The sequence below is a fragment of the Arachis duranensis genome, chromosome 6 (assembly GCF_000817695.3).
Source record: "Arachis duranensis cultivar V14167 chromosome 6, aradu.V14167.gnm2.J7QH, whole genome shotgun sequence".
In the NCBI taxonomy this organism is placed as follows: domain Eukaryota; kingdom Viridiplantae; phylum Streptophyta; class Magnoliopsida; order Fabales; family Fabaceae; genus Arachis; species Arachis duranensis.
In genome coordinates, this window is record NC_029777.3 from 78,265,233 (window position 1) to 78,281,231 (window position 15,999).

General features: G+C 33.4%; 1 pseudogene; it reads right to left on the reverse strand.

Annotated features, from left to right (window-relative positions):
* The window catches only part of LOC127748490 (plasma membrane ATPase 2-like), a 15,730-nt pseudogene extending 8,936 nt beyond the window's left edge, over positions 1 to 6,794 (reverse strand).
* Positions 6,795 to 15,999: the final 9,205 nt, after the last annotated feature.

Sequence of the window (15,999 nt, forward strand, 5' to 3'; positions counted from 1 at the left end):
TATGCTGCTCTCCTGGAGGGCAATGTGCTCTCTTGGAGGGCAGTGTAGCTTCCTCCCCTCCATGCGCCACGTTCTTTTTTCCTTGGGCCACGCTTTCTTAAGCCACGTTTTTCTTCTTTTCCTCCTTTCTTCACCTACAAGAAACCAAAACAACCAATCAAAGTATCTCTAAACTCATAAGGTTTATAATTCATTAAAAATCAATTAATTTTAGCTCAAACCTCATGATTTAGCATCAATTTAATGGTGGTTTCTTGATTTAAAGAAGTTATGCATTTTCATTCCAAATTACTTACTTAGGATGCAAGAAAGTGCATAAAGACTAATGAAACAAGTGAAATTAGCTTGAAAAATGGGTATATGATGACCTGTCATCAATGCCAACCGACCAGAAGCAACTATTTCTTGCAAGTGTAGCATAATAAAGGAGCAGAACAAGCTTAAGCTCTACAAGGTAAAAAGTCTATGATTTGATTAGTTGATTAGAAAATGTTAGCAAAACGTGTTACACTTGCTTTTTTTCATTTCCATCTTTCAGTATATTTGATCATTTTTTCATCCTCATGCTGGAAATTAAATATCACTTGTAATTGTATGTGGAACTAATTCATGTTTAATTATTATTATTATTATTATTGAAGCTGATGAATTTGTTTTTCCTTTGTTCCTGCTTGCTGATTAATACCAAAGGCACGTGCCGGTATACAAGAAGTGCATTTTCTTCCTTTCAATCCAACTGATAAGAGGACTGCATTGACCTATATTAATCAAGATAGTAAAATATATAGAGTAAGCAAAGGTGCACCCGAACAGGTAATTTACCATCATTTATATACTTTTATGGTTAACTGTTGATATTTTGTCTTTTTTATTCTCATTGAGTTGTAGCATGATGGCTAGATCCTACACCTTGCCCACAACAAATCAGACATCGAACACAGAGTTCATGCAGTGATTGATAAGTTCGCAGAGTGCGGTCTGCGATCTCTTGCTGTAGCATACTAGGTAATTGATGAATTCGTCACATTGTCATTTACTATATTTGCTATATTTGCTATAGTTCCCGATGGAAGGAAAGAAAGTGCTGGAGGCCCATGGAAGCTTATTGGCCTTATGCCCCTCTTTGACCCACCTAGGCATGATAGTGCCGAAACAATACGAAGGGCACTAAATCTCGAAGTAAATGTCAAAATGATTACAGGTCCATAGTCAAAACCTTTGACTTGGTTGTGTTATTGTACAAAATCACTGTAATTAAGTTTGCAAAGATTGGGAATTGGCTGTTGTATTGATTATCATGACATAGTTAAGAATTTAGGCAACACAAAGTATCCTTTAGAAATGAATATACTCATTTATATATCTTCCCTTTTTTTGTTATCAGGTGATCAACTAGCTATAGGAAAGGAAACAGGACAACACTTGGGAATGGATACCAATATGTACCCTTCATCTGCTTTATTTGAACAGGACAAGGATGAATTCATTGCTGCCTTGCCTATTGATGAACTAATCAAAAAAGCAGATGGCTGGTGTATTTCCTGGTATGTCTCGATACTATTCCGGGGACTTCACGTGTGCTCGAATAAGTATTAATATGATTGTTGTTTTATATTTTTGGTCAGAACACAAGTATGAGATTGTGAAGCGTTTGCAAGTGAGGAAACATATCTGTGAATGAGTGGTGATGGAGTGAATGATGCACCTGCTCTAAAGAAGGCAGACATTGGTATAGCTATCGCCGATGCCACGGATGCTGCTCGTAGTGCATCTGATATTGTTTTAACAGAACCTGGTCTTAGCGTTATTGTAGTGCTACCATTTATTTTTTAACAGAATAAGAAGCCCGGGAAACCAGCTGATACTTCACAATTTCAGAGTCAGTTGGATGCGCTGAGCCTGCGCATTGTTGACATAGCAGCAAATGGTAATTGTTTCTTCAAGTCAACCTTCTTAGTTAATTTTATCTGTGATTCTCATATATTAAAGAAAAAGTTATTATTAGTTTTCTAATTTTGAGCATCATATAATTTTAAGCACATTATTGATTAAGGAATATGAGCTTAATAGGATGAACTAATTAGATGTTAAAAATTATACGAGAGTATTTTAGTAAAAAATCTTTATAAATAAACCTTGATTTTGAGTTTCTTTACTCTTCTGCATATGTCTTAAAAGTGAAAAATCAAATAAAATGGAGATGGTACTAGTACAGAAAATAATATAATACCACCCTCGTTGTTCTTATGCTAAATCTGAGGTTAGGTTAAGCCTATGAGATTTTGGCATTATCTGCTCTAGTGCTCTTAGCTTTATGAATTCTACCATGCTTGAAGGGTATCATCACTGGGGCAATTCTTTCCCTTGAGCTAGTTCTTTGGGTGGAATTACACGAAAATGTTAAAATGGTATCATTATTTATGAATTCCACAATGTTTGAAGGGCATCAATTTCGGCCTATACATGGAGTCATCTGTATTCACCAAGTCATTAATTATTGTAATACTGTTGGCAATTTGAGGCGTTAATCGAGTAATGCTGAATGAAGAGAGTTAATTAATTAATTATTGTAATTAAGCAATGGTTGCTTCTCTTCACCAAGACGTGATGCTTTTCCAGCAGGTCTAAGAGTCCTTGTTGTTGATGATGACCCAACATGGCTTAGGATCCTTGAAAAGATGCTCAAGAAGTGTTCCTATGAAGGTTCTTGTTCTTGCTACTCTTTCTTTCAACTCATCACTAACTATATATATGCCACTCTTCTTATCTTATTTATATATTATATGCTAAGTTTGAAGTAATAATTAATTGTTGCGCTATGGACTATGCTTCTCCAAAGTTGATAATATGAAATTTTCTTGATTGCCTTTAATGATATTTTTGGGTCTAAGTTACTATCTGAATTTTACTGTGTTATGTTAATAGAAATGATCTAACATGTTAAAATTGAGAACATTTTAAATTTTTTCCATTTTATTTAATCTTTTTTATAAAAATAAATCTTTTTAAGATTATTTTATTTTGTTTTTTACTTGATAACTTAGTCATTTGAGGTTTCAAGATAAGTTTTATTTTATAAGAAACGAAAAAGTTGGGTAATTAAAATCAAAACAATTTATAAGTTAGTGATTCTATTCTCTGTTTGGATAATTGATGCAGTAGTATAGGCACTTAGTGCTTTAATTTAGTCATGTGTTAACAAAACATGTATTTAAATTTCGACACGAGTAGAGAAAAAAGCATTCTTCAAGTAAAATTTATGAATTGAAGTTTAACATGTAAAAGTCAATTAATTTTGCAAAGATCATGTTGACAACAATATAGGCACCTCACAATAATTATTGCACCAAAAAGTGAGCTTTGATAGGATTTCGAACAATTTCCAGTTTTAAAATTGTAAATAGGCTACTTGAATTTGTATATAAGACAATTGTTTATGTTGTTGTCTTTCTAGGATGTGCTCTCTTCCATAGTGCTCCATTGGATGCAGGGACAATTTTTACAGTTCTTGCAACATTGAGGATCATGTTAGAACCAGTTAGGATGATCTCCGAGACTCTCTCTATTCTTATCCAAGTTGTGGTATCTTTCGATCGGCTCAATACCTTTTTGCTTGCTGAAGAGTTAGGCAGTAATGAAATTGTAAGGAGTGTTAAGCAAAGTTCAGTTGGTGACAACAATGCTGTAGAAATTAAATTTTGAGATAGCAAAGTTCAGTTGTCTTCCTATCTCATACCTTTTTTTTCTTTTTTCATTTTATTTGCATCACGAAGTAAACTTGTACAATGATTATTGATTAATGAAAGAGGCTATAAAAATTTTATTTTGTGAATTTAATGAAATATTTCATGTTGTAGTAATTAATTTTAGTATATTTATATTATGTATAATATAAAATAAAAAAATAAAAAATAGTATAATATAACTAAAAAAATGTTACTAAAGATCTTTTGTAACATTTTTTAAGTGTTACAAAAAATATCTATGGTAATATTTTTTGAAATGTTACAAAAAAATATCTATAATAACATTTTTCTAAGTGTTACATAAAATATCTATTGTAACATTTTTTAAGTGTTACAAAAAATATCTATGATAACATTTCTTTAAGTGTTACAAAATATATCTATTGTAACATTTCTTTAAGTGTTACTAAGAAAGGTCTATTGTAACATTTTTCATAATATTACTATAGAAGATCTATTGTAACATTTTTATTAAATGTTATTAAATCTTTAGAAAAATATTAGTAAAACTCTTTAGTAACATAGGGTATATTTAACATTTGTTAAAATGTTACTAATATACATAGCTAACATTTTAATATGATTTGGTAACATTTTTTAAATGTTAGTAAAAGTCAATTATGTAGTAGTGTAATACCATCGTTGAGAATGGCTATGACAAAAACCATAAAGGGAGGAAAGTTAAATTTCCAAATGCATGTGAGTAACATAAAGCCAACCTACAACGCAAAATAAACTGAAAATGAGAAGGAAAGAAAATAATGGCTTGATCATTGCTAAATTCTCCATATATGCACTTATAACTTACCATAATACGGATGGTGATAGATACATCATATATTTGCAAAAGAAAAAAAAATAAGGCTTTGAATTTTTCATTACAACAAGGACTATTGCAATTTTTTATTAATATTTTTATTGTTAGGGGATTACTGTGTAGTTTTTCATTCTTTGGAAAATTGCACAGCTAGTTAAAACAGAACTTATGATCACACTCAACCCAGGTTCTGTTAGAACTATGTCAGAGGCACTTCTTGCAGTGTCTGTTGCATCTGCTACAACGATACCTATGTCGGCTATCTTCAAAGCTGGTGCATCATTCACTCCATCACCAGTCATCCCACAAATGTGCTTTCTAGCTTGTAACCTCTTCACAATCTCATATTTGTGCTCTGAGGGAACATATATAATCAAAAAATAAACAAGAATTTGGATTAGAGTTTTTCTGTGATTGCTATTACACTTACTAGGAAAGACGTCAGCAAAACCATCTGCATTCTCTATAAGATCATCAACGGGACAGAAGCAAAATTGTCTTTGCTTTCTCCTAGCAGCGACGAAGAAGGATACATGTTAGAGCCCATTCCAAGACACCTTCCTGTTTCCTTAGCAATTGCAAGCTGATCACCTATAAGGGTATCTTTTTCAAGAGTATGAGATGTGATCTGTTTCCTTTCTTGGTTACTAACAATTAATTCCTGAGACAAACTTCTAGAGGTAAAATCTCCCACTAGTAGTCATTAACTATCCCAAAACTCTGTTAGGATCCAATTAATGAGTTAGTTAGAGAAGTTAGTCATCATAAATAAGGGATAGGATGAATTAGTTAGAGTGTCTTCAATTATTTGTTGAGATTAGTCATTAACTATCACATATAGAAATCAAGTATTGAATGCCATAGCTACTTAAATTCCATATGGCAGAGTAGAATTGAAATATAGATTTGATCAAATCTTGAGTAGTGAGATTCACAAACGAATATCAAATCCAAGGGATCCATATTAAAACCGTTTACTCTGCAAGTCATACCTTAGTTCGACCATATGGATTCATTGCTGACATAGGGAACTCTTCTGTACGTAGAACCTCCTTTGGCCAACCATATACGGTGGCAGAAGATGAGAACACAAGCTGGAATCATTTAAATAAATAACAAATCAGTTAAATAAGCATAACTACAACTATGTATCATCATTTCAGAGGAGGGAAAAACTAGCAGCATAGAAGAAATAGAAGCTAGAGATAATCAAATGCTTCAAGTATTAGCTCCACATTCTCTAATAGTACCACTTCTAAATGACAACAAATATTCAACTTTAAAATTAGTCCAGAAACAACCTTCAATTAAACAAACATACAGTAATCAATTGGTTTTAATGTTCTTTAACTGCTAATGCACTATTCTGGTTTCAAAGTGAAATGATGAAGTCAATAACTAAAATTTGTCTGAATTCCATAGTGCTAAACATAGGGAATTTAATTTCCTGAAAATTAACTACAGTAATAGGAAATAAGTGACGAGTGATAGAAAAAAATTCCTCCTCTACTTCTGTACTCCTCCAAGGCTACATCAAGCTTTTTAGCCTTGCAAAATAGAATGATGAGTGCTTCAGTGATCATTTTATCCTCTCAAGCATTCAACTGCAGTAATGGAAAATAAGTGATGAGTGATAGAAACCGATTCCTCCTTTACTTCTGTACTCCTCCAAGGCTGCATCAAGATTTTTAGCCTTGCAAAATATAATAATGAGTGCTTCAATGATCATTTTATCCTCTCAAGCATTCAATAAGTTCACATGCCTCTGAATATCTACCAGATGAGCTATATGAACCCAAAATAGATAAAAAAAATCTCATGATCTAATTCGTTGCCATTGCTGATAGAAACTTTCAACATTTTAGCAGCATGATCACAAGACAAATAGAAAACTACAATGGTAATAATCAGCTAAAAATACACACACTACAAAAGAGACCAAATAAAAATATAGTAATAAAAGAAACAGCATTTCAAATTCCCTTTATTTCCTAACTATAACAAAAAAAGGCTAAAAATTTCTCTTTTTCTTGTAAGAAAAATATTAAAGAAACACGTATAATTTAAGAAACTTTTTCTTTTTCTTTTTTGTCTTTTTATTACAGAACTCATAGTTTATAGCAACGAAAGTCCAAAGCACAAAGCCATAACCACGAAGATGACGTTACCGTACCTAACGCCGTCAAACCTAATAGCGCCGTTACCGTCGTCAGTGTTGTCATCGGCGGCATCACTGCGCAGGCGCTGATTCCTCATCTGCCGGTGCGTCAGCTGCCTTTTGCTTCTTCTTCTTTCCCTCTTTCTTTGGGGATGCAGGAGCGTTCGCGGTGGCTGGCTCCGGTGCGAGCGCAGGCAAAGGAAACGGAGCCAGAACCTTGAAAAGCTCCCTGGGAAGCAAAACCTTATCAATGGTGTAGATCGCGAGCGGGTCTTCGTCAATGAGCATGCCAGTGATCTTGGCAGTAACAATCTTGGTCTTGAGCGTAACTTGATCACCGTCATTCTGCACGGTGAAGTCGAACTTGCTGGCTCCATCGAGAATCGAGATCGAGCGAGAGCGGGATCAAGAATCGAGCGAGAGCGAGATTGAGAATCGAGCAAAAGCTAGATCAAGATCAAGCAAGAGCGAGACTGGGATTGAAATCCAGCGAGATCGAAGCAAATGCGCGAAGAAATAAGTGATTAGATCGCAATGTGAGGGAGAGTTGATGTGATGAGTGAGAGATTTTGATTCTGTGACCTAGGAGGTTTGTTGTTCCTCTAAATGTGAATAAATAATTAGGAATACTGGAATAGGTAACATTTTTGAAAAAAATAAATGAATTTGGTAACATTTTAGCATAAATGTTACTTAAGATGTAATTTTGTTATAATTACTAACATTTTAATAAATGTTAAGAGGTAAATGTTACTAAATATCTATAATGTAGTAGTGATTCTACAAGTATTTAAATCATACCCAATATCTATTCAACTAACATCCTAGGGTATTAAGTGTCCAGAATCAAAGTATAATAAATACATTGTTAATTACTATGATAGTCACAGGTCAAAGGAAACTTTATTACTATGTTCATCTTGAGAATATTCTATTGACAAATATGTGGTAATTATAACCATTAGGAATTCTCAAATTGAGTCAGTTCAATGATCATATCTCTATATGTACCATCTATATATATAATTTAATAAATGAGATCTATTAATTTTCATCCAATGAAGACCATTATATAAAATCTCTAAATTTAATCAAGGAATTTATTATATTAATATTTTAATATAATAACAATAACAAATTATTTGACAAATAATTGATTAGATTGTGGTCATATTACTTATTTTCAACACAGACATCATGGAGTTACCGACTAAAATTGGGCAATTATGTTCTCTAAAATTGTTGGATTTAACTAGATGTTCTAAGCTGTGCAAAATTTCCTCTAATGTCTTGGTAAGGTTACATCAATTAGAAGAATTTTATTTCACGATGGAAACTTTTTCTAGATGCAAAACCATAATTTTCTATATGAGTTACAAACCATATTCGATCAATTAAAGGTTGTCGAGATTGCAATAAAGAAGGTTGGATCAGTCATCAAGGATTTGAGCTTTGAAAATGTGTCAAGATTTTTAGTCCATGTGAATATATGAATATATGAAGTCAAGTATTTCACACATAAAGAGCTATTAATTACAGTTTTATATTAGGCATAGGATTCGACGGTTTGTCGGTGCCAGAATGTGTAGACCATTAAATGGTCTAATAACAAAATATTTTTTTAATTTTTTATATAATTACTAAATAGTCTTTATTTAATTTTAACTACAACTTAATCTTTTATATATTATTTAATTATTAAATCTACCATCTATTTTATAAATTATTATTTTATTATTCATCTATTATAACCTATGCCTACTCACTCTTTTTCCTCTCCAACCTTGTTTTCTCTCCCACAATTAGTCTCTTTCCGTCCTCCCTCGTTCTCTCTCCCATAGTCAGTCCTTTTCGTCCTCCCTCTATTCCGCTTCTCCACCATGGCCACCGCCTGATAGAACCAACCCTGTTGCATGTGATTAAAACTTGACAATTTTCCACTAGTGTAACACCCTACTATACAGAGCTTTACGTTTAAGCCGTAAAATAGAGGTAGTATGGTATTACGACCTCTAAAATAATATATATATATATATAATAGTACTGAAAATGATACATTATATGAGGAGCTTTGAAAACAGGTAAAGCAAAAACGCGAAACTAAAAAGCGCAACGCTGAAAAGTAACGTAACTTGTGTACGAAGAAACTAAGGTTCACTAGCATAAATATACAAAAGACAAGAGTAGAGGGTCAAGAGTACAAAATATCGAGCTTCAAACTTAGCCTGCGATGCCAAGGCTGGCCGGAGAATATTTACATACATATATACATAACCCAAAATCTAAAACACATACACAAAACCATAGTTCTCCATAAACCTCTAGGAGATACAAAATAAAAAGTTACTTGGAGATAGTTAAGTACATATATATATATACATAAACTACACATCAAAATATAACCCAGAAACCACTCCGCTACAGAAGTCCAGACGCCTAGCGAGGTGCTTGTAAGAACCGCGAATTAATTAACCAATTAATTAACGTAAAATAATAATAATTTAATTGTCTAGAATAGGTCCAAAATTTTAGAATATTAATTAGAAAATATAGATATGACATTTGGACTCAGAAGATTTTTCTGAGTTAGAAAATGTAATTTTCTTCGAAAAATTGTATAAAACGCATACCGGTAAATTAACCGACAGTACCAACTTAAGTCTGTCTGGTATTGTGTGAGAATGATAAAAACAATAGAAAAATTTAGGAAATAAATTAAAGTTGAAAATCCGACACTAATTTTAAAGGTTTGGCTCGAAATTGGGACAAACGGGTCAAAAACACTAACGGGTTTGACTACTTGGGCCTAAGCCCAACATTATATAAGTCCATTAAGTGACAAATTCAGCAACTTTCAATACAACACAACAGCTGCAACATAAGTTACAGGAAGAGAGGTGAGGGTTTTGGAAATACTATTCACCTCATCATTCATTTGATCATAACTCGAGCTACGGTGCTCCGATTGACGAACCGTTTGTGGTCACGTGAAGCTCTTGCCAAGCCCGTCATTTCCAACTAGGTATTGAGGTAAGATTTTTGAAAATCTCTACCCAGTTCTCATCCCTTAAGAATTTCGAAATTTAGGTCTTTGTTTTGAATAAATTTTTGTGATTTGGTTGTTTAGGTGTCAACAGAGTACTGAGTCTCAACCTGGAATACGTGGTGGCAAGCCACGGTACTTTATCCAGGGAAACTCGTATCTCAGAGAATATAGTGCATAAGCCAATAAACATTCATAATCATTTGTAATCATTGCATAATCATATTATTAAAGCCATGGCATCATATACACTCCAAGTATACACATTTTTATATATAATTCATCACTTTTTCAACCTTACTTCACCTCTAAGTTACCACCATTTTCTAACTCCGTCTTGTTATTAGACTTATGATAAACCGCTATTTTACGGTTTATTTTGTACTAAATTGAGTGGATCTTATCCATTATTCTCACACTTATTCACAAAATTTGCATGTTTTATATTTTCTTTCCTAATTTTGTGCTATGATTGAAAATATGCTTCTTTGGCCTTAAATTTGCTAATTTTAATCCTCTCTTATTACCATTCGATGTCGTGATATGTTTGTTAACTATTTCAAGGATTTATAGGGCAAAAATGGCTTAGAGGATGGAAAGGAAGCATGCAAAAGTGGAAGGAATACAAGAAATTGAAGGAATTGCTAAGCTAACAATCCTTACCTCTTCGTACTAAATTGATCATAACTTGAGCTATAGAGGTCCGAATGAGACAATTCCAGTTGCGTTGAAAAGCTAACATCCGGGGCTTCAAAATGATATGCAATTTGCTATAGTTGCCTTGCAGTTAGGTGACGCGTACATGTGGTATGACGCGTACGCGTGACCGAAATTTTGTCAAGTGGCGTAGGCGTGGCGACACGTACGTGTGACAAAGCGTCACGTGCTACAGATATTAAAAAATGCTAGGGGGCGATTTCTGGACTGGTTTTGGCCCAATTCCAAACCTGAAAACACAGATTAGAGACTGCAGAGTGAGGGAATCAATCATTCACACTTTTATTCATACAATTTTAGGTTTTAGGGTTTCTTTTAGTTTTAGTTATTCTCAAATTTAGATTTCTACATTGCTTTGATTTAGTTTCTCTTCTACATTTTATTATTCTAGCATCTTAGTTTATCTTCTCTTGTTGATTTCTCTATTTTTCCAATTTAGTTTATGAACTCTCCATGTTAGATTCAATTTCCTTTTTAATGCAATTTGAGGTATTTCTTGTTTATTGCTTTTCTCTTCATTTGTTATTATTAATTCCTTGCAATTGTTGGTCTTAGATTCTACATTCTCTTATTATATTTCTATACTTTTATTTTGTGCCTTCCAAGTGTTTGATAAAATGCTTGGGTGGATTTTAATTTAGATTTTTATGTTCTTAACTTGGATTGATCAATTAGAGACTCTTGAGTTATCAAAATTCTTTTGTTGATTGGTGATTGAAAATTGCTAGTTGGCTTAGACTTCACTAAATCTAGTCTTTGATTAGGACTTGTAAACTTAAGTTGATTTTTCTCACTTGACTTTCTTTCATTGTTAGAGGTTAACTAAGTGAAAGTAGAAGGCAATTACCATCATGATTGATGATGATAATGAGGATAGGAAATCCAATTCTCAATCCTTGTTAGGACTTTTCCTAGTTGTTGTTTTATTTTCTTGTTATTTACATTACTTGTTTCTTATTTCAAAACCCAAAAATATACTTTCCCATAACCAATAATAAATACACTTTCCTGCAATTCCTTGAGAGACGACCCAAGGTTTAAATACTTCAATTAATTTTATTGGGTTTGCTTAAGTGACAAACAATTTAAATATTGATTGAGATTTAATTGTCGGTTTAGAACTATACTTGCAACGTGAATATTTTTGTGAAAATCTTTATCGACATTTTTCCTCCGTCAGCTTACTGATAAAATCTAAGGTTAAAATAATCAAAATAGAGGTTTAGAAGTTCAAAATTTAGCTTTAAAACACAAAACTTAGGTTTGCTAAAACAGGGACCACGCATACGTGTGGGCGTGCATTTTGAAATGCTCGCGTACGCAAGCACCCTGCTCATGTACGTGAGATACCCAACCCAAATAGGTTGGTCGCGTCGCATGTAGGTGGTCGCGTACACAACCTCTCAAAAATCATTGCTCGTGTACGCAAGCACCCTGCTCGCATACGCAAGCTATACAGAACAACTAAAATGCTGAATGCTGCAGAAATTTCAGTTAAAATGCTGAATGCTGCAGAAATTTCAGTTTTGGCCTCCAAACTTCCGACGCACGTAACATTTTCATTTTAAAATATTTTTCATCTATTTTTCAAATGGAGTAAACTTCACGAATCCAATTTTCATATGAAATAAATTTGAAACAATTTGGGGATTCGGAAGCCGGGTTATGCCTCGCCAAAGTTCGGCAAAAAATCAGTTTTACACAAAAACCTTAAACCTCAATTTTCATTAAAAACCAAACTCAAATCCCACTTCCTATGCATATATACAGCACAACACATATCGTTTAAAATGCCAAAACCTCCACACCCTACCTCAATCAATTATACTCCTATATACACAATCTCATTCCTAAATTCATCACTTAAATCAACAAGATCCACCAACAATCTATCACAAAATACATATTCACCCTCATACCTTGTCAAACATAATTAATTTATCATTTAGCATTTTATCACCAATCTCAACAGCAAACCAAAACTCAATCTTGTTCAACATATCTTATTAAAGCACTAAACAATTTACATACTCATGCATTCATTCCTATCCTATGGTCATCTAGCCTAAGTTTTCACAAGACATTATATATTAAATCAGAAGAACCCAAAATCATACCTTGGTCGATTTCCTCGTATAACCCGAGACAACCCACTTAGGCAAAAAGCAAGCCCTCAACACCACAATCCTGCCCCCCAAGCTCCTAACCAAGCTTCTAATGTTTTCAATTTTGCTTCTTATCACATATATACATACACCTAACACAATTATCACATATACATACCCAAATTTAATTTCCAACATACTAAATCAAAGAATTGACTAGGGTTAATAATCCTTAGATCCTTACCGTACCCAAGTGCCAAATGATCAAAAGTGAGCATTTTTCTCAAACTAATCGGATCCTATAACACAAAAGGACCAAAATCTCAACACCCACCATATCTAATTTTTGAAAAATATGAGAAGGATGAACTAGAATTGAAATTAAGACTTCCTTATCGAATTAGTCACCGGCCTTTGTAGAGCTCAACGCCGCGGACGCGTGACCGCAAATGGTACGATGATCGGAGCTTGGAGCGGAAAGATATGGTGGTTTGAAATGAATGTTAGGGTTGGAAGCTCTTCTTCCTCCTTCCCCTTTCTTGTGCAGCGTGGATATCATTTGGGGGAAGAAGATGTTGAGCCTTTAATTAATGAGGCTTAGGTTGGGCCCTTGGGCCCGGTTCGATCGGTTTGGTCCGTTCGCTCCAATCTTGTGCCAAATTCTTTAAAATTAGTGTCAAAATTCTTGTTTTAATTAACTCTATCATATTTTACTATAAAATTTATATTTCTAATTTTCTTTACTAAAAATTTAATTTATTTGTTAATTATTCGCTAATTTTACGGGATTTACAACTAGCCCACTATCAACACCACCATGAACACTTAAAAATAAAAAGGAAGGACAACGGTGAGCTAAAACTGAAAATGCATTCTCCCCTCCACTTATTCCCAAAACAAAAAGAAAGCTAAAGCTTGAAGGTGAGAAATGTAACACCCTACCACACTGAGTCTTATGTTTAAGTCATAAGACTGAGGTGGTGAGGTATTACGACCTCTAAAAATAAAATTTAATATATATAGTAATGTGAAAAATATTTATAACTAGGACCTTTTAAAGAAAAAGGGGTAAATCAAAACCGCTAAATCAAGAAGCGCAACACTCACGAAGCAATAAAACAAGCGAAGAAGATAGAGTAAACTAACACGAATATATATATGATAGAGTGCCAAAGTACAGATAACAAAGCTCCAGACTCGATTTGCGAAGGTAACCGGCCCGAGCATATAAATATACATACATAGATATATATGAGAACCCAAAATAAATCCAAAAGACAAGGTTACAAAACCTGTTTCTCCAAAATAAATTCTAAGAGGATTTAATACATCATATATGTAGAAGTGGAGATAAATAGTATCTAAGCAAATACAGATAACCAAAATAAAGCCCAAAAGATAAGGATCTTTGCCAAATCAGAAGCTTCCAGCATGCCTCAGCGAAGAGCCTCACGTCCTAAATTTGAAAACCACAAAATCCTTATGGGGTGAGAACTAGAGGTTCTCAGCATGGTAACAGTGCCCACATATCTAACATATAATGTCTTGGAAAAGGCGAAGGCAATCCTAGAACTTCTGACATATGATTAAATCTTGTAAAAACATAACTAAACCAAAAGTAAGTAAGGCGACTAACTAAGGATCTTCGTTCTATCTAAAACTCCCCTTCCCAACTCCTCCAGACCTCCCAACCCGACACTGGAATCGTTTGGTTCAAACACAATTATTACAAGCAAGAAAATTGCAATTAAGATCCAAGTATAGCTGATAAACAATTAGCAAGTAGTTTATGCAATCAGTTAGGCATTTCAAACAAAGCACACCAAACAAATACATAGATTCATATTATGCATGCATGTCCTATGGCTAAGGAGTCTTATCTATCGGTTATATAGCCAACTCGACGTGTCCAATAGCTAACCCGGACACAGTCTCTCTGTTGCATCTTAATACCATTAGAGGGAATCTGTGCCCTATCACCATTAGAGGGTATCTATACCCTATCACTGTTAGAGGATATCTGTGTCCTGTCTCTGTTAGAGGGTATCTGTACCTTGTCACCGTTAGAGGGTATATGTGCCCTGTCAGTATTAGAGGGTATTGGTGCCCTGTCACTCTTACAACTAGAGAGAAAATACAGTCATACTCACATCCAACATTTTCCATTCATGAATCATTTACTACATTCATTCATTCATTCATTCATTCACTATCAATTATTGATTATCAATTTTGTCATCATTCATTCACTATCAATCATTGATTATCAATTTTCCAAAAATCCGTCCACAGAAGATTACAAGCCTAATTCTCTGTCTCTAGACTCAAAACGGAAGTATCCTATAGATTCAAACCCATTTGAAATAGTTTAGTTGAATAAAATAAAAAGAAAACAATTTTCTCTTGTAAAAACTGATTTCAAGTTTGAAAGTTCTGCATCAAGATAGCAAGCTAGCCTGTTCTTAGAAAATCCACCAAAAATCATATTTTCACTTGATGTATCTGAAATTTTCCAGAAATAAACTAGATTTATAGAGATTTAAATTAGTCAAAGTTATATTGATTACAAGTTTGCTTTCAAAAACTGGTTTCGTTATCAAAACAGTTAAGAGCTCTATTTTTAAAACAAGTACAACTCCTTCTACAAAATTTATAATGGTCTAAAAGTTTGACACAAATAAGAAAATAGTCTAAGTTTCAATGTTGTTTTGGTCCCACTCAAAGTTATGGTCAGGATTGGGAGATATAAGCTTGGAAAGTTGCTTGCTTGGTTATGTAGCAGCAGAAAATCAGTTTTAAGGTAACAAATTTCAAAAATTTATATCTCCTAATCCAACTGTTAAACTTTAACCAAATTTTTTAAGATTTATCAACACATCACAGAGATTCAGGAAAAATTATTTTATTTAATTGTGATGGTTAGATCATTCCCAAAAAGTGTCTGAAACTAGTGCTAAAAAATCAGATTATGCAGAATTTTGCCAAACCTCAACTTTCAAAACATTTCAATTCCGAATCCTTTTAAGACCAACCCAAAACTTACCAAATTCAACACCAAGTCTTCTCAACTCATATTTTTTCAACTTTCTTATTCAATCCACAATCCACCAATCCACCACTTTTAACCAATCTCAATTGAATAACTCAATTTCAAACAATATACCATATCATATATCATTCCATATCTCAAGTTCCAACAATACCCAATTTCATCAACCACCAATATATATAAATCAATATCATCATATACAACTCACATGCATTATCAACAAAGATATCAATTCCACCCTCAAAAACCAATAACCACATAATTCATACAATCCATTATAACCAATCAACAATCACAAATTCAATTCTTATCCTAGGGTCTCTAACCTAAGTTTTCACATTACATTACATTTTAGATACGAAAA